The sequence below is a fragment of the Triticum urartu genome, unplaced genomic scaffold, assembly GCF_056163025.1.
Source record: "Triticum urartu cultivar PI428250 unplaced genomic scaffold, HENAU_Tu73 scaffold1, whole genome shotgun sequence".
Classification (NCBI taxonomy): domain Eukaryota; kingdom Viridiplantae; phylum Streptophyta; class Magnoliopsida; order Poales; family Poaceae; genus Triticum; species Triticum urartu.
The window spans coordinates 670,948-684,131 of record NW_028259461.1 but is presented as its reverse complement, the minus strand read 5'-3'; the positions used below and the strand labels follow the sequence as shown (position 1 = coordinate 684,131).

Genomic DNA, 13,184 nt, shown 5'->3' with positions numbered 1-13,184 from the left:
ACATATATTTACCACGTTTTATTATTTTGCACGTTTGCGGTAAGTTTTAGCTCGTTGGTCATTATTCACGCGTGTAGCGGCGGGGAAAGCAAAGTACGATCGTCTTTGTAGTGGAGCTGGGAGGGGCAAGCATAAGGGACGAAGACGGGGGTAACATGTCGGATGCGATCATACCAGCACTAAAGCACCGGATCCCATCAGAACTCCGAAGTTAAGCGTGCTTGGGCGAGAGTAGTACTAGGATGGGTGACCTCCTGGGAAGTCCTCGTGTTGCATTCCCTTTTTAAAATTTTTTTGCGCGGCGTGCAAAAGAAAGCTCACGGCCGCGACATATATTTACCACGTTTTATTATTTTGCACGTTTGCGGTAAGTTTTAGCTCGTTGGTCATTATTCACGCGTGTAGCGGCGGGGAAAGCAAAGTACGATCGTCTTTGTAGTGGAGCTGGGAGGGGCAAGCATAAGGGACGAAGACGGGGGTAACATGTCGGATGCGATCATACCAGCACTAAAGCACCGGATCCCATCAGAACTCCGAAGTTAAGCGTGCTTGGGCGAGAGTAGTACTAGGATGGGTGACCTCCTGGGAAGTCCTCGTGTTGCATTCCCTTTTTAAAATTTTTTTGCGCGGCGTGCAAAAGAAAGCTCACGGCCGCGACATATATTTACCACGTTTTATTATTTTGCACGTTTGCGGTAAGTTTTAGCTCGTTGGTCATTATTCACGCGTGTAGCGGCGGGGAAAGCAAAGTACGATCGTCTTTGTAGTGGAGCTGGGAGGGGCAAGCATAAGGGACGAAGACGGGGGTAACATGTCGGATGCGATCATACCAGCACTAAAGCACCGGATCCCATCAGAACTCCGAAGTTAAGCGTGCTTGGGCGAGAGTAGTACTAGGATGGGTGACCTCCTGGGAAGTCCTCGTGTTGCATTCCCTTTTTAAAATTTTTTTGCGCGGCGTGCAAAAGAAAGCTCACGGCCGCGACATATATTTACCACGTTTTATTATTTTGCACGTTTGCGGTAAGTTTTAGCTCGTTGGTCATTATTCACGCGTGTAGCGGCGGGGAAAGCAAAGTACGATCGTCTTTGTAGTGGAGCTGGGAGGGGCAAGCATAAGGGACGAAGACGGGGGTAACATGTCGGATGCGATCATACCAGCACTAAAGCACCGGATCCCATCAGAACTCCGAAGTTAAGCGTGCTTGGGCGAGAGTAGTACTAGGATGGGTGACCTCCTGGGAAGTCCTCGTGTTGCATTCCCTTTTTAAAATTTTTTTGCGCGGCGTGCAAAAGAAAGCTCACGGCCGCGACATATATTTACCACGTTTTATTATTTTGCACGTTTGCGGTAAGTTTTAGCTCGTTGGTCATTATTCACGCGTGTAGCGGCGGGGAAAGCAAAGTACGATCGTCTTTGTAGTGGAGCTGGGAGGGGCAAGCATAAGGGACGAAGACGGGGGTAACATGTCGGATGCGATCATACCAGCACTAAAGCACCGGATCCCATCAGAACTCCGAAGTTAAGCGTGCTTGGGCGAGAGTAGTACTAGGATGGGTGACCTCCTGGGAAGTCCTCGTGTTGCATTCCCTTTTTAAAATTTTTTTGCGCGGCGTGCAAAAGAAAGCTCACGGCCGCGACATATATTTACCACGTTTTATTATTTTGCACGTTTGCGGTAAGTTTTAGCTCGTTGGTCATTATTCACGCGTGTAGCGGCGGGGAAAGCAAAGTACGATCGTCTTTGTAGTGGAGCTGGGAGGGGCAAGCATAAGGGACGAAGACGGGGGTAACATGTCGGATGCGATCATACCAGCACTAAAGCACCGGATCCCATCAGAACTCCGAAGTTAAGCGTGCTTGGGCGAGAGTAGTACTAGGATGGGTGACCTCCTGGGAAGTCCTCGTGTTGCATTCCCTTTTTAAAATTTTTTTGCGCGGCGTGCAAAAGAAAGCTCACGGCCGCGACATATATTTACCACGTTTTATTATTTTGCACGTTTGCGGTAAGTTTTAGCTCGTTGGTCATTATTCACGCGTGTAGCGGCGGGGAAAGCAAAGTACGATCGTCTTTGTAGTGGAGCTGGGAGGGGCAAGCATAAGGGACGAAGACGGGGGTAACATGTCGGATGCGATCATACCAGCACTAAAGCACCGGATCCCATCAGAACTCCGAAGTTAAGCGTGCTTGGGCGAGAGTAGTACTAGGATGGGTGACCTCCTGGGAAGTCCTCGTGTTGCATTCCCTTTTTAAAATTTTTTTGCGCGGCGTGCAAAAGAAAGCTCACGGCCGCGACATATATTTACCACGTTTTATTATTTTGCACGTTTGCGGTAAGTTTTAGCTCGTTGGTCATTATTCACGCGTGTAGCGGCGGGGAAAGCAAAGTACGATCGTCTTTGTAGTGGAGCTGGGAGGGGCAAGCATAAGGGACGAAGACGGGGGTAACATGTCGGATGCGATCATACCAGCACTAAAGCACCGGATCCCATCAGAACTCCGAAGTTAAGCGTGCTTGGGCGAGAGTAGTACTAGGATGGGTGACCTCCTGGGAAGTCCTCGTGTTGCATTCCCTTTTTAAAATTTTTTTGCGCGGCGTGCAAAAGAAAGCTCACGGCCGCGACATATATTTACCACGTTTTATTATTTTGCACGTTTGCGGTAAGTTTTAGCTCGTTGGTCATTATTCACGCGTGTAGCGGCGGGGAAAGCAAAGTACGATCGTCTTTGTAGTGGAGCTGGGAGGGGCAAGCATAAGGGACGAAGACGGGGGTAACATGTCGGATGCGATCATACCAGCACTAAAGCACCGGATCCCATCAGAACTCCGAAGTTAAGCGTGCTTGGGCGAGAGTAGTACTAGGATGGGTGACCTCCTGGGAAGTCCTCGTGTTGCATTCCCTTTTTAAAATTTTTTTGCGCGGCGTGCAAAAGAAAGCTCACGGCCGCGACATATATTTACCACGTTTTATTATTTTGCACGTTTGCGGTAAGTTTTAGCTCGTTGGTCATTATTCACGCGTGTAGCGGCGGGGAAAGCAAAGTACGATCGTCTTTGTAGTGGAGCTGGGAGGGGCAAGCATAAGGGACGAAGACGGGGGTAACATGTCGGATGCGATCATACCAGCACTAAAGCACCGGATCCCATCAGAACTCCGAAGTTAAGCGTGCTTGGGCGAGAGTAGTACTAGGATGGGTGACCTCCTGGGAAGTCCTCGTGTTGCATTCCCTTTTTAAAATTTTTTTGCGCGGCGTGCAAAAGAAAGCTCACGGCCGCGACATATATTTACCACGTTTTATTATTTTGCACGTTTGCGGTAAGTTTTAGCTCGTTGGTCATTATTCACGCGTGTAGCGGCGGGGAAAGCAAAGTACGATCGTCTTTGTAGTGGAGCTGGGAGGGGCAAGCATAAGGGACGAAGACGGGGGTAACATGTCGGATGCGATCATACCAGCACTAAAGCACCGGATCCCATCAGAACTCCGAAGTTAAGCGTGCTTGGGCGAGAGTAGTACTAGGATGGGTGACCTCCTGGGAAGTCCTCGTGTTGCATTCCCTTTTTAAAATTTTTTTGCGCGGCGTGCAAAAGAAAGCTCACGGCCGCGACATATATTTACCACGTTTTATTATTTTGCACGTTTGCGGTAAGTTTTAGCTCGTTGGTCATTATTCACGCGTGTAGCGGCGGGGAAAGCAAAGTACGATCGTCTTTGTAGTGGAGCTGGGAGGGGCAAGCATAAGGGACGAAGACGGGGGTAACATGTCGGATGCGATCATACCAGCACTAAAGCACCGGATCCCATCAGAACTCCGAAGTTAAGCGTGCTTGGGCGAGAGTAGTACTAGGATGGGTGACCTCCTGGGAAGTCCTCGTGTTGCATTCCCTTTTTAAAATTTTTTTGCGCGGCGTGCAAAAGAAAGCTCACGGCCGCGACATATATTTACCACGTTTTATTATTTTGCACGTTTGCGGTAAGTTTTAGCTCGTTGGTCATTATTCACGCGTGTAGCGGCGGGGAAAGCAAAGTACGATCGTCTTTGTAGTGGAGCTGGGAGGGGCAAGCATAAGGGACGAAGACGGGGGTAACATGTCGGATGCGATCATACCAGCACTAAAGCACCGGATCCCATCAGAACTCCGAAGTTAAGCGTGCTTGGGCGAGAGTAGTACTAGGATGGGTGACCTCCTGGGAAGTCCTCGTGTTGCATTCCCTTTTTAAAATTTTTTTGCGCGGCGTGCAAAAGAAAGCTCACGGCCGCGACATATATTTACCACGTTTTATTATTTTGCACGTTTGCGGTAAGTTTTAGCTCGTTGGTCATTATTCACGCGTGTAGCGGCGGGGAAAGCAAAGTACGATCGTCTTTGTAGTGGAGCTGGGAGGGGCAAGCATAAGGGACGAAGACGGGGGTAACATGTCGGATGCGATCATACCAGCACTAAAGCACCGGATCCCATCAGAACTCCGAAGTTAAGCGTGCTTGGGCGAGAGTAGTACTAGGATGGGTGACCTCCTGGGAAGTCCTCGTGTTGCATTCCCTTTTTAAAATTTTTTTGCGCGGCGTGCAAAAGAAAGCTCACGGCCGCGACATATATTTACCACGTTTTATTATTTTGCACGTTTGCGGTAAGTTTTAGCTCGTTGGTCATTATTCACGCGTGTAGCGGCGGGGAAAGCAAAGTACGATCGTCTTTGTAGTGGAGCTGGGAGGGGCAAGCATAAGGGACGAAGACGGGGGTAACATGTCGGATGCGATCATACCAGCACTAAAGCACCGGATCCCATCAGAACTCCGAAGTTAAGCGTGCTTGGGCGAGAGTAGTACTAGGATGGGTGACCTCCTGGGAAGTCCTCGTGTTGCATTCCCTTTTTAAAATTTTTTTGCGCGGCGTGCAAAAGAAAGCTCACGGCCGCGACATATATTTACCACGTTTTATTATTTTGCACGTTTGCGGTAAGTTTTAGCTCGTTGGTCATTATTCACGCGTGTAGCGGCGGGGAAAGCAAAGTACGATCGTCTTTGTAGTGGAGCTGGGAGGGGCAAGCATAAGGGACGAAGACGGGGGTAACATGTCGGATGCGATCATACCAGCACTAAAGCACCGGATCCCATCAGAACTCCGAAGTTAAGCGTGCTTGGGCGAGAGTAGTACTAGGATGGGTGACCTCCTGGGAAGTCCTCGTGTTGCATTCCCTTTTTAAAATTTTTTTGCGCGGCGTGCAAAAGAAAGCTCACGGCCGCGACATATATTTACCACGTTTTATTATTTTGCACGTTTGCGGTAAGTTTTAGCTCGTTGGTCATTATTCACGCGTGTAGCGGCGGGGAAAGCAAAGTACGATCGTCTTTGTAGTGGAGCTGGGAGGGGCAAGCATAAGGGACGAAGACGGGGGTAACATGTCGGATGCGATCATACCAGCACTAAAGCACCGGATCCCATCAGAACTCCGAAGTTAAGCGTGCTTGGGCGAGAGTAGTACTAGGATGGGTGACCTCCTGGGAAGTCCTCGTGTTGCATTCCCTTTTTAAAATTTTTTTGCGCGGCGTGCAAAAGAAAGCTCACGGCCGCGACATATATTTACCACGTTTTATTATTTTGCACGTTTGCGGTAAGTTTTAGCTCGTTGGTCATTATTCACGCGTGTAGCGGCGGGGAAAGCAAAGTACGATCGTCTTTGTAGTGGAGCTGGGAGGGGCAAGCATAAGGGACGAAGACGGGGGTAACATGTCGGATGCGATCATACCAGCACTAAAGCACCGGATCCCATCAGAACTCCGAAGTTAAGCGTGCTTGGGCGAGAGTAGTACTAGGATGGGTGACCTCCTGGGAAGTCCTCGTGTTGCATTCCCTTTTTAAAATTTTTTTGCGCGGCGTGCAAAAGAAAGCTCACGGCCGCGACATATATTTACCACGTTTTATTATTTTGCACGTTTGCGGTAAGTTTTAGCTCGTTGGTCATTATTCACGCGTGTAGCGGCGGGGAAAGCAAAGTACGATCGTCTTTGTAGTGGAGCTGGGAGGGGCAAGCATAAGGGACGAAGACGGGGGTAACATGTCGGATGCGATCATACCAGCACTAAAGCACCGGATCCCATCAGAACTCCGAAGTTAAGCGTGCTTGGGCGAGAGTAGTACTAGGATGGGTGACCTCCTGGGAAGTCCTCGTGTTGCATTCCCTTTTTAAAATTTTTTTGCGCGGCGTGCAAAAGAAAGCTCACGGCCGCGACATATATTTACCACGTTTTATTATTTTGCACGTTTGCGGTAAGTTTTAGCTCGTTGGTCATTATTCACGCGTGTAGCGGCGGGGAAAGCAAAGTACGATCGTCTTTGTAGTGGAGCTGGGAGGGGCAAGCATAAGGGACGAAGACGGGGGTAACATGTCGGATGCGATCATACCAGCACTAAAGCACCGGATCCCATCAGAACTCCGAAGTTAAGCGTGCTTGGGCGAGAGTAGTACTAGGATGGGTGACCTCCTGGGAAGTCCTCGTGTTGCATTCCCTTTTTAAAATTTTTTTGCGCGGCGTGCAAAAGAAAGCTCACGGCCGCGACATATATTTACCACGTTTTATTATTTTGCACGTTTGCGGTAAGTTTTAGCTCGTTGGTCATTATTCACGCGTGTAGCGGCGGGGAAAGCAAAGTACGATCGTCTTTGTAGTGGAGCTGGGAGGGGCAAGCATAAGGGACGAAGACGGGGGTAACATGTCGGATGCGATCATACCAGCACTAAAGCACCGGATCCCATCAGAACTCCGAAGTTAAGCGTGCTTGGGCGAGAGTAGTACTAGGATGGGTGACCTCCTGGGAAGTCCTCGTGTTGCATTCCCTTTTTAAAATTTTTTTGCGCGGCGTGCAAAAGAAAGCTCACGGCCGCGACATATATTTACCACGTTTTATTATTTTGCACGTTTGCGGTAAGTTTTAGCTCGTTGGTCATTATTCACGCGTGTAGCGGCGGGGAAAGCAAAGTACGATCGTCTTTGTAGTGGAGCTGGGAGGGGCAAGCATAAGGGACGAAGACGGGGGTAACATGTCGGATGCGATCATACCAGCACTAAAGCACCGGATCCCATCAGAACTCCGAAGTTAAGCGTGCTTGGGCGAGAGTAGTACTAGGATGGGTGACCTCCTGGGAAGTCCTCGTGTTGCATTCCCTTTTTAAAATTTTTTTGCGCGGCGTGCAAAAGAAAGCTCACGGCCGCGACATATATTTACCACGTTTTATTATTTTGCACGTTTGCGGTAAGTTTTAGCTCGTTGGTCATTATTCACGCGTGTAGCGGCGGGGAAAGCAAAGTACGATCGTCTTTGTAGTGGAGCTGGGAGGGGCAAGCATAAGGGACGAAGACGGGGGTAACATGTCGGATGCGATCATACCAGCACTAAAGCACCGGATCCCATCAGAACTCCGAAGTTAAGCGTGCTTGGGCGAGAGTAGTACTAGGATGGGTGACCTCCTGGGAAGTCCTCGTGTTGCATTCCCTTTTTAAAATTTTTTTGCGCGGCGTGCAAAAGAAAGCTCACGGCCGCGACATATATTTACCACGTTTTATTATTTTGCACGTTTGCGGTAAGTTTTAGCTCGTTGGTCATTATTCACGCGTGTAGCGGCGGGGAAAGCAAAGTACGATCGTCTTTGTAGTGGAGCTGGGAGGGGCAAGCATAAGGGACGAAGACGGGGGTAACATGTCGGATGCGATCATACCAGCACTAAAGCACCGGATCCCATCAGAACTCCGAAGTTAAGCGTGCTTGGGCGAGAGTAGTACTAGGATGGGTGACCTCCTGGGAAGTCCTCGTGTTGCATTCCCTTTTTAAAATTTTTTTGCGCGGCGTGCAAAAGAAAGCTCACGGCCGCGACATATATTTACCACGTTTTATTATTTTGCACGTTTGCGGTAAGTTTTAGCTCGTTGGTCATTATTCACGCGTGTAGCGGCGGGGAAAGCAAAGTACGATCGTCTTTGTAGTGGAGCTGGGAGGGGCAAGCATAAGGGACGAAGACGGGGGTAACATGTCGGATGCGATCATACCAGCACTAAAGCACCGGATCCCATCAGAACTCCGAAGTTAAGCGTGCTTGGGCGAGAGTAGTACTAGGATGGGTGACCTCCTGGGAAGTCCTCGTGTTGCATTCCCTTTTTAAAATTTTTTTGCGCGGCGTGCAAAAGAAAGCTCACGGCCGCGACATATATTTACCACGTTTTATTATTTTGCACGTTTGCGGTAAGTTTTAGCTCGTTGGTCATTATTCACGCGTGTAGCGGCGGGGAAAGCAAAGTACGATCGTCTTTGTAGTGGAGCTGGGAGGGGCAAGCATAAGGGACGAAGACGGGGGTAACATGTCGGATGCGATCATACCAGCACTAAAGCACCGGATCCCATCAGAACTCCGAAGTTAAGCGTGCTTGGGCGAGAGTAGTACTAGGATGGGTGACCTCCTGGGAAGTCCTCGTGTTGCATTCCCTTTTTAAAATTTTTTTGCGCGGCGTGCAAAAGAAAGCTCACGGCCGCGACATATATTTACCACGTTTTATTATTTTGCACGTTTGCGGTAAGTTTTAGCTCGTTGGTCATTATTCACGCGTGTAGCGGCGGGGAAAGCAAAGTACGATCGTCTTTGTAGTGGAGCTGGGAGGGGCAAGCATAAGGGACGAAGACGGGGGTAACATGTCGGATGCGATCATACCAGCACTAAAGCACCGGATCCCATCAGAACTCCGAAGTTAAGCGTGCTTGGGCGAGAGTAGTACTAGGATGGGTGACCTCCTGGGAAGTCCTCGTGTTGCATTCCCTTTTTAAAATTTTTTTGCGCGGCGTGCAAAAGAAAGCTCACGGCCGCGACATATATTTACCACGTTTTATTATTTTGCACGTTTGCGGTAAGTTTTAGCTCGTTGGTCATTATTCACGCGTGTAGCGGCGGGGAAAGCAAAGTACGATCGTCTTTGTAGTGGAGCTGGGAGGGGCAAGCATAAGGGACGAAGACGGGGGTAACATGTCGGATGCGATCATACCAGCACTAAAGCACCGGATCCCATCAGAACTCCGAAGTTAAGCGTGCTTGGGCGAGAGTAGTACTAGGATGGGTGACCTCCTGGGAAGTCCTCGTGTTGCATTCCCTTTTTAAAATTTTTTTGCGCGGCGTGCAAAAGAAAGCTCACGGCCGCGACATATATTTACCACGTTTTATTATTTTGCACGTTTGCGGTAAGTTTTAGCTCGTTGGTCATTATTCACGCGTGTAGCGGCGGGGAAAGCAAAGTACGATCGTCTTTGTAGTGGAGCTGGGAGGGGCAAGCATAAGGGACGAAGACGGGGGTAACATGTCGGATGCGATCATACCAGCACTAAAGCACCGGATCCCATCAGAACTCCGAAGTTAAGCGTGCTTGGGCGAGAGTAGTACTAGGATGGGTGACCTCCTGGGAAGTCCTCGTGTTGCATTCCCTTTTTAAAATTTTTTTGCGCGGCGTGCAAAAGAAAGCTCACGGCCGCGACATATATTTACCACGTTTTATTATTTTGCACGTTTGCGGTAAGTTTTAGCTCGTTGGTCATTATTCACGCGTGTAGCGGCGGGGAAAGCAAAGTACGATCGTCTTTGTAGTGGAGCTGGGAGGGGCAAGCATAAGGGACGAAGACGGGGGTAACATGTCGGATGCGATCATACCAGCACTAAAGCACCGGATCCCATCAGAACTCCGAAGTTAAGCGTGCTTGGGCGAGAGTAGTACTAGGATGGGTGACCTCCTGGGAAGTCCTCGTGTTGCATTCCCTTTTTAAAATTTTTTTGCGCGGCGTGCAAAAGAAAGCTCACGGCCGCGACATATATTTACCACGTTTTATTATTTTGCACGTTTGCGGTAAGTTTTAGCTCGTTGGTCATTATTCACGCGTGTAGCGGCGGGGAAAGCAAAGTACGATCGTCTTTGTAGTGGAGCTGGGAGGGGCAAGCATAAGGGACGAAGACGGGGGTAACATGTCGGATGCGATCATACCAGCACTAAAGCACCGGATCCCATCAGAACTCCGAAGTTAAGCGTGCTTGGGCGAGAGTAGTACTAGGATGGGTGACCTCCTGGGAAGTCCTCGTGTTGCATTCCCTTTTTAAAATTTTTTTGCGCGGCGTGCAAAAGAAAGCTCACGGCCGCGACATATATTTACCACGTTTTATTATTTTGCACGTTTGCGGTAAGTTTTAGCTCGTTGGTCATTATTCACGCGTGTAGCGGCGGGGAAAGCAAAGTACGATCGTCTTTGTAGTGGAGCTGGGAGGGGCAAGCATAAGGGACGAAGACGGGGGTAACATGTCGGATGCGATCATACCAGCACTAAAGCACCGGATCCCATCAGAACTCCGAAGTTAAGCGTGCTTGGGCGAGAGTAGTACTAGGATGGGTGACCTCCTGGGAAGTCCTCGTGTTGCATTCCCTTTTTAAAATTTTTTTGCGCGGCGTGCAAAAGAAAGCTCACGGCCGCGACATATATTTACCACGTTTTATTATTTTGCACGTTTGCGGTAAGTTTTAGCTCGTTGGTCATTATTCACGCGTGTAGCGGCGGGGAAAGCAAAGTACGATCGTCTTTGTAGTGGAGCTGGGAGGGGCAAGCATAAGGGACGAAGACGGGGGTAACATGTCGGATGCGATCATACCAGCACTAAAGCACCGGATCCCATCAGAACTCCGAAGTTAAGCGTGCTTGGGCGAGAGTAGTACTAGGATGGGTGACCTCCTGGGAAGTCCTCGTGTTGCATTCCCTTTTTAAAATTTTTTTGCGCGGCGTGCAAAAGAAAGCTCACGGCCGCGACATATATTTACCACGTTTTATTATTTTGCACGTTTGCGGTAAGTTTTAGCTCGTTGGTCATTATTCACGCGTGTAGCGGCGGGGAAAGCAAAGTACGATCGTCTTTGTAGTGGAGCTGGGAGGGGCAAGCATAAGGGACGAAGACGGGGGTAACATGTCGGATGCGATCATACCAGCACTAAAGCACCGGATCCCATCAGAACTCCGAAGTTAAGCGTGCTTGGGCGAGAGTAGTACTAGGATGGGTGACCTCCTGGGAAGTCCTCGTGTTGCATTCCCTTTTTAAAATTTTTTTGCGCGGCGTGCAAAAGAAAGCTCACGGCCGCGACATATATTTACCACGTTTTATTATTTTGCACGTTTGCGGTAAGTTTTAGCTCGTTGGTCATTATTCACGCGTGTAGCGGCGGGGAAAGCAAAGTACGATCGTCTTTGTAGTGGAGCTGGGAGGGGCAAGCATAAGGGACGAAGACGGGGGTAACATGTCGGATGCGATCATACCAGCACTAAAGCACCGGATCCCATCAGAACTCCGAAGTTAAGCGTGCTTGGGCGAGAGTAGTACTAGGATGGGTGACCTCCTGGGAAGTCCTCGTGTTGCATTCCCTTTTTAAAATTTTTTTGCGCGGCGTGCAAAAGAAAGCTCACGGCCGCGACATATATTTACCACGTTTTATTATTTTGCACGTTTGCGGTAAGTTTTAGCTCGTTGGTCATTATTCACGCGTGTAGCGGCGGGGAAAGCAAAGTACGATCGTCTTTGTAGTGGAGCTGGGAGGGGCAAGCATAAGGGACGAAGACGGGGGTAACATGTCGGATGCGATCATACCAGCACTAAAGCACCGGATCCCATCAGAACTCCGAAGTTAAGCGTGCTTGGGCGAGAGTAGTACTAGGATGGGTGACCTCCTGGGAAGTCCTCGTGTTGCATTCCCTTTTTAAAATTTTTTTGCGCGGCGTGCAAAAGAAAGCTCACGGCCGCGACATATATTTACCACGTTTTATTATTTTGCACGTTTGCGGTAAGTTTTAGCTCGTTGGTCATTATTCACGCGTGTAGCGGCGGGGAAAGCAAAGTACGATCGTCTTTGTAGTGGAGCTGGGAGGGGCAAGCATAAGGGACGAAGACGGGGGTAACATGTCGGATGCGATCATACCAGCACTAAAGCACCGGATCCCATCAGAACTCCGAAGTTAAGCGTGCTTGGGCGAGAGTAGTACTAGGATGGGTGACCTCCTGGGAAGTCCTCGTGTTGCATTCCCTTTTTAAAATTTTTTTGCGCGGCGTGCAAAAGAAAGCTCACGGCCGCGACATATATTTACCACGTTTTATTATTTTGCACGTTTGCGGTAAGTTTTAGCTCGTTGGTCATTATTCACGCGTGTAGCGGCGGGGAAAGCAAAGTACGATCGTCTTTGTAGTGGAGCTGGGAGGGGCAAGCATAAGGGACGAAGACGGGGGTAACATGTCGGATGCGATCATACCAGCACTAAAGCACCGGATCCCATCAGAACTCCGAAGTTAAGCGTGCTTGGGCGAGAGTAGTACTAGGATGGGTGACCTCCTGGGAAGTCCTCGTGTTGCATTCCCTTTTTAAAATTTTTTTGCGCGGCGTGCAAAAGAAAGCTCACGGCCGCGACATATATTTACCACGTTTTATTATTTTGCACGTTTGCGGTAAGTTTTAGCTCGTTGGTCATTATTCACGCGTGTAGCGGCGGGGAAAGCAAAGTACGATCGTCTTTGTAGTGGAGCTGGGAGGGGCAAGCATAAGGGACGAAGACGGGGGTAACATGTCGGATGCGATCATACCAGCACTAAAGCACCGGATCCCATCAGAACTCCGAAGTTAAGCGTGCTTGGGCGAGAGTAGTACTAGGATGGGTGACCTCCTGGGAAGTCCTCGTGTTGCATTCCCTTTTTAAAATTTTTTTGCGCGGCGTGCAAAAGAAAGCTCACGGCCGCGACATATATTTACCACGTTTTATTATTTTGCACGTTTGCGGTAAGTTTTAGCTCGTTGGTCATTATTCACGCGTGTAGCGGCGGGGAAAGCAAAGTACGATCGTCTTTGTAGTGGAGCTGGGAGGGGCAAGCATAAGGGACGAAGACGGGGGTAACATGTCGGATGCGATCATACCAGCACTAAAGCACCGGATCCCATCAGAACTCCGAAGTTAAGCGTGCTTGGGCGAGAGTAGTACTAGGATGGGTGACCTCCTGGGAAGTCCTCGTGTTGCATTCCCTTTTTAAAATTTTTTTGCGCGGCGTGCAAAAGAAAGCTCACGGCCGCGACATATATTTACCACGTTTTATTATTTTGCACGTTTGCGGTAAGTTTTAGCTCGTTGGTCATTA

At 49.3% G+C, this 13,184-nt stretch overlaps 40 non-coding genes across 40 annotated transcripts; all 40 read left to right on the top strand.

Moving 5' to 3' along the window:
• The first annotated feature begins 160 nt into the window (after window positions 1–160).
• LOC147955922 (5S ribosomal RNA) lies at window positions 161–279 on the top strand. The gene has a single exon (XR_015612799.1). It is a non-coding gene; the product is annotated as a 5S ribosomal RNA (ribosomal RNA).
• A 209-nt stretch (window positions 280–488) lies between these two features.
• LOC147955921 (5S ribosomal RNA) lies at window positions 489–607 on the top strand. Its single transcript, XR_015612797.1, has one exon. It is a non-coding gene; the product is annotated as a 5S ribosomal RNA (ribosomal RNA).
• A 209-nt stretch (window positions 608–816) lies between these two features.
• On the top strand, window positions 817–935 carry LOC147955920 (5S ribosomal RNA). Its single transcript, XR_015612796.1, has one exon. It is a non-coding gene; the product is annotated as a 5S ribosomal RNA (ribosomal RNA).
• Window positions 936–1,144: 209 nt separating this feature from the next.
• LOC147955919 (5S ribosomal RNA) lies at window positions 1,145–1,263 on the top strand. Its single transcript, XR_015612795.1, has one exon. It is a non-coding gene; the product is annotated as a 5S ribosomal RNA (ribosomal RNA).
• A 209-nt stretch (window positions 1,264–1,472) lies between these two features.
• LOC147955918 (5S ribosomal RNA) lies at window positions 1,473–1,591 on the top strand. Its single transcript, XR_015612794.1, has one exon. It is a non-coding gene; the product is annotated as a 5S ribosomal RNA (ribosomal RNA).
• Window positions 1,592–1,800: 209 nt separating this feature from the next.
• LOC147955917 (5S ribosomal RNA) lies at window positions 1,801–1,919 on the top strand. Its single transcript, XR_015612792.1, has one exon. It is a non-coding gene; the product is annotated as a 5S ribosomal RNA (ribosomal RNA).
• Window positions 1,920–2,128: 209 nt separating this feature from the next.
• On the top strand, window positions 2,129–2,247 carry LOC147955916 (5S ribosomal RNA). The gene has a single exon (XR_015612791.1). It is a non-coding gene; the product is annotated as a 5S ribosomal RNA (ribosomal RNA).
• Window positions 2,248–2,456: 209 nt separating this feature from the next.
• Window positions 2,457–2,575, top strand: LOC147955915 (5S ribosomal RNA). Its single transcript, XR_015612790.1, has one exon. It is a non-coding gene; the product is annotated as a 5S ribosomal RNA (ribosomal RNA).
• A 209-nt stretch (window positions 2,576–2,784) lies between these two features.
• Window positions 2,785–2,903, top strand: LOC147955914 (5S ribosomal RNA). The gene has a single exon (XR_015612789.1). It is a non-coding gene; the product is annotated as a 5S ribosomal RNA (ribosomal RNA).
• Window positions 2,904–3,112: 209 nt separating this feature from the next.
• On the top strand, window positions 3,113–3,231 carry LOC147955913 (5S ribosomal RNA). Its single transcript, XR_015612788.1, has one exon. It is a non-coding gene; the product is annotated as a 5S ribosomal RNA (ribosomal RNA).
• A 209-nt stretch (window positions 3,232–3,440) lies between these two features.
• LOC147955912 (5S ribosomal RNA) lies at window positions 3,441–3,559 on the top strand. The gene has a single exon (XR_015612787.1). It is a non-coding gene; the product is annotated as a 5S ribosomal RNA (ribosomal RNA).
• A 209-nt stretch (window positions 3,560–3,768) lies between these two features.
• On the top strand, window positions 3,769–3,887 carry LOC147955911 (5S ribosomal RNA). The gene has a single exon (XR_015612785.1). It is a non-coding gene; the product is annotated as a 5S ribosomal RNA (ribosomal RNA).
• Window positions 3,888–4,096: 209 nt separating this feature from the next.
• LOC147955910 (5S ribosomal RNA) lies at window positions 4,097–4,215 on the top strand. Its single transcript, XR_015612784.1, has one exon. It is a non-coding gene; the product is annotated as a 5S ribosomal RNA (ribosomal RNA).
• A 209-nt stretch (window positions 4,216–4,424) lies between these two features.
• LOC147955909 (5S ribosomal RNA) lies at window positions 4,425–4,543 on the top strand. Its single transcript, XR_015612783.1, has one exon. It is a non-coding gene; the product is annotated as a 5S ribosomal RNA (ribosomal RNA).
• A 209-nt stretch (window positions 4,544–4,752) lies between these two features.
• On the top strand, window positions 4,753–4,871 carry LOC147955908 (5S ribosomal RNA). Its single transcript, XR_015612782.1, has one exon. It is a non-coding gene; the product is annotated as a 5S ribosomal RNA (ribosomal RNA).
• A 209-nt stretch (window positions 4,872–5,080) lies between these two features.
• Window positions 5,081–5,199, top strand: LOC147955907 (5S ribosomal RNA). The gene has a single exon (XR_015612781.1). It is a non-coding gene; the product is annotated as a 5S ribosomal RNA (ribosomal RNA).
• Window positions 5,200–5,408: 209 nt separating this feature from the next.
• On the top strand, window positions 5,409–5,527 carry LOC147955906 (5S ribosomal RNA). The gene has a single exon (XR_015612780.1). It is a non-coding gene; the product is annotated as a 5S ribosomal RNA (ribosomal RNA).
• A 209-nt stretch (window positions 5,528–5,736) lies between these two features.
• Window positions 5,737–5,855, top strand: LOC147955905 (5S ribosomal RNA). The gene has a single exon (XR_015612779.1). It is a non-coding gene; the product is annotated as a 5S ribosomal RNA (ribosomal RNA).
• A 209-nt stretch (window positions 5,856–6,064) lies between these two features.
• On the top strand, window positions 6,065–6,183 carry LOC147955904 (5S ribosomal RNA). The gene has a single exon (XR_015612778.1). It is a non-coding gene; the product is annotated as a 5S ribosomal RNA (ribosomal RNA).
• Window positions 6,184–6,392: 209 nt separating this feature from the next.
• Window positions 6,393–6,511, top strand: LOC147955903 (5S ribosomal RNA). Its single transcript, XR_015612777.1, has one exon. It is a non-coding gene; the product is annotated as a 5S ribosomal RNA (ribosomal RNA).
• Window positions 6,512–6,720: 209 nt separating this feature from the next.
• LOC147955902 (5S ribosomal RNA) lies at window positions 6,721–6,839 on the top strand. Its single transcript, XR_015612776.1, has one exon. It is a non-coding gene; the product is annotated as a 5S ribosomal RNA (ribosomal RNA).
• A 209-nt stretch (window positions 6,840–7,048) lies between these two features.
• Window positions 7,049–7,167, top strand: LOC147955901 (5S ribosomal RNA). The gene has a single exon (XR_015612774.1). It is a non-coding gene; the product is annotated as a 5S ribosomal RNA (ribosomal RNA).
• Window positions 7,168–7,376: 209 nt separating this feature from the next.
• Window positions 7,377–7,495, top strand: LOC147955900 (5S ribosomal RNA). Its single transcript, XR_015612773.1, has one exon. It is a non-coding gene; the product is annotated as a 5S ribosomal RNA (ribosomal RNA).
• A 209-nt stretch (window positions 7,496–7,704) lies between these two features.
• On the top strand, window positions 7,705–7,823 carry LOC147955899 (5S ribosomal RNA). Its single transcript, XR_015612772.1, has one exon. It is a non-coding gene; the product is annotated as a 5S ribosomal RNA (ribosomal RNA).
• A 209-nt stretch (window positions 7,824–8,032) lies between these two features.
• LOC147955898 (5S ribosomal RNA) lies at window positions 8,033–8,151 on the top strand. Its single transcript, XR_015612771.1, has one exon. It is a non-coding gene; the product is annotated as a 5S ribosomal RNA (ribosomal RNA).
• A 209-nt stretch (window positions 8,152–8,360) lies between these two features.
• Window positions 8,361–8,479, top strand: LOC147955897 (5S ribosomal RNA). Its single transcript, XR_015612770.1, has one exon. It is a non-coding gene; the product is annotated as a 5S ribosomal RNA (ribosomal RNA).
• A 209-nt stretch (window positions 8,480–8,688) lies between these two features.
• Window positions 8,689–8,807, top strand: LOC147955896 (5S ribosomal RNA). The gene has a single exon (XR_015612769.1). It is a non-coding gene; the product is annotated as a 5S ribosomal RNA (ribosomal RNA).
• Window positions 8,808–9,016: 209 nt separating this feature from the next.
• Window positions 9,017–9,135, top strand: LOC147955895 (5S ribosomal RNA). Its single transcript, XR_015612768.1, has one exon. It is a non-coding gene; the product is annotated as a 5S ribosomal RNA (ribosomal RNA).
• A 209-nt stretch (window positions 9,136–9,344) lies between these two features.
• LOC147955894 (5S ribosomal RNA) lies at window positions 9,345–9,463 on the top strand. Its single transcript, XR_015612767.1, has one exon. It is a non-coding gene; the product is annotated as a 5S ribosomal RNA (ribosomal RNA).
• Window positions 9,464–9,672: 209 nt separating this feature from the next.
• Window positions 9,673–9,791, top strand: LOC147955893 (5S ribosomal RNA). The gene has a single exon (XR_015612766.1). It is a non-coding gene; the product is annotated as a 5S ribosomal RNA (ribosomal RNA).
• A 209-nt stretch (window positions 9,792–10,000) lies between these two features.
• On the top strand, window positions 10,001–10,119 carry LOC147955892 (5S ribosomal RNA). Its single transcript, XR_015612765.1, has one exon. It is a non-coding gene; the product is annotated as a 5S ribosomal RNA (ribosomal RNA).
• A 209-nt stretch (window positions 10,120–10,328) lies between these two features.
• LOC147955891 (5S ribosomal RNA) lies at window positions 10,329–10,447 on the top strand. Its single transcript, XR_015612763.1, has one exon. It is a non-coding gene; the product is annotated as a 5S ribosomal RNA (ribosomal RNA).
• A 209-nt stretch (window positions 10,448–10,656) lies between these two features.
• LOC147955890 (5S ribosomal RNA) lies at window positions 10,657–10,775 on the top strand. The gene has a single exon (XR_015612762.1). It is a non-coding gene; the product is annotated as a 5S ribosomal RNA (ribosomal RNA).
• A 209-nt stretch (window positions 10,776–10,984) lies between these two features.
• LOC147955889 (5S ribosomal RNA) lies at window positions 10,985–11,103 on the top strand. Its single transcript, XR_015612761.1, has one exon. It is a non-coding gene; the product is annotated as a 5S ribosomal RNA (ribosomal RNA).
• A 209-nt stretch (window positions 11,104–11,312) lies between these two features.
• LOC147955888 (5S ribosomal RNA) lies at window positions 11,313–11,431 on the top strand. Its single transcript, XR_015612760.1, has one exon. It is a non-coding gene; the product is annotated as a 5S ribosomal RNA (ribosomal RNA).
• Window positions 11,432–11,640: 209 nt separating this feature from the next.
• On the top strand, window positions 11,641–11,759 carry LOC147955887 (5S ribosomal RNA). Its single transcript, XR_015612759.1, has one exon. It is a non-coding gene; the product is annotated as a 5S ribosomal RNA (ribosomal RNA).
• A 209-nt stretch (window positions 11,760–11,968) lies between these two features.
• Window positions 11,969–12,087, top strand: LOC147955886 (5S ribosomal RNA). The gene has a single exon (XR_015612757.1). It is a non-coding gene; the product is annotated as a 5S ribosomal RNA (ribosomal RNA).
• Window positions 12,088–12,296: 209 nt separating this feature from the next.
• Window positions 12,297–12,415, top strand: LOC147955885 (5S ribosomal RNA). The gene has a single exon (XR_015612756.1). It is a non-coding gene; the product is annotated as a 5S ribosomal RNA (ribosomal RNA).
• A 209-nt stretch (window positions 12,416–12,624) lies between these two features.
• Window positions 12,625–12,743, top strand: LOC147955884 (5S ribosomal RNA). Its single transcript, XR_015612755.1, has one exon. It is a non-coding gene; the product is annotated as a 5S ribosomal RNA (ribosomal RNA).
• A 209-nt stretch (window positions 12,744–12,952) lies between these two features.
• Window positions 12,953–13,071, top strand: LOC147955883 (5S ribosomal RNA). Its single transcript, XR_015612754.1, has one exon. It is a non-coding gene; the product is annotated as a 5S ribosomal RNA (ribosomal RNA).
• The last annotated feature ends 113 nt before the right edge of the window (window positions 13,072–13,184 follow it).